We start from the raw sequence: 432 nt of genomic DNA, 5'->3' as shown, positions 1-432 counted from the left end.
TCTTTTGTGAAAACTACAAGCATGGCTCCAGCGTGGGAGCGGCACTCAGACCTCCGAGGCGCAGCAGCTGCTCGGGCCCCGGCAACAGCCCCACCTCCCTGGCCCCGGGAATCGGGGCCGTTCCGCCTTTGGTCCGGCTGTTTTGTGGTGAGTCTGCGTCTAATGAACAAGCAGTTTGCAGCAGGCTGCTGTGAATCCGCAGGCTGGGCGCTCCACACCTCCGTGCTGCTGAGAAAAGACAAACAGTTCCTTGCATCGCAGCGGGCCCGGCCTCAAGGCTGTTCTGAGTAAGGGGAGGAAGGAACGGTTGAGCTCTGAAAAAAACCACTAGTATTGATTGTGCCAAATAAAAGGTTTCTCAGACAAAGCCTTGAGTGATTCCTGCTTCCTAAGGGGGGGCGTGTCCGGTACCTCACAGACAGGGCATGAGAG

Source organism: Buceros rhinoceros, unplaced genomic scaffold (genome assembly GCF_000710305.1).
Source record: "Buceros rhinoceros silvestris isolate BGI_N320 unplaced genomic scaffold, ASM71030v1 scaffold21335, whole genome shotgun sequence".
Taxonomy (NCBI): domain Eukaryota; kingdom Metazoa; phylum Chordata; class Aves; order Bucerotiformes; family Bucerotidae; genus Buceros; species Buceros rhinoceros.
Note: the sequence above shows the minus strand (reverse complement) of the source record.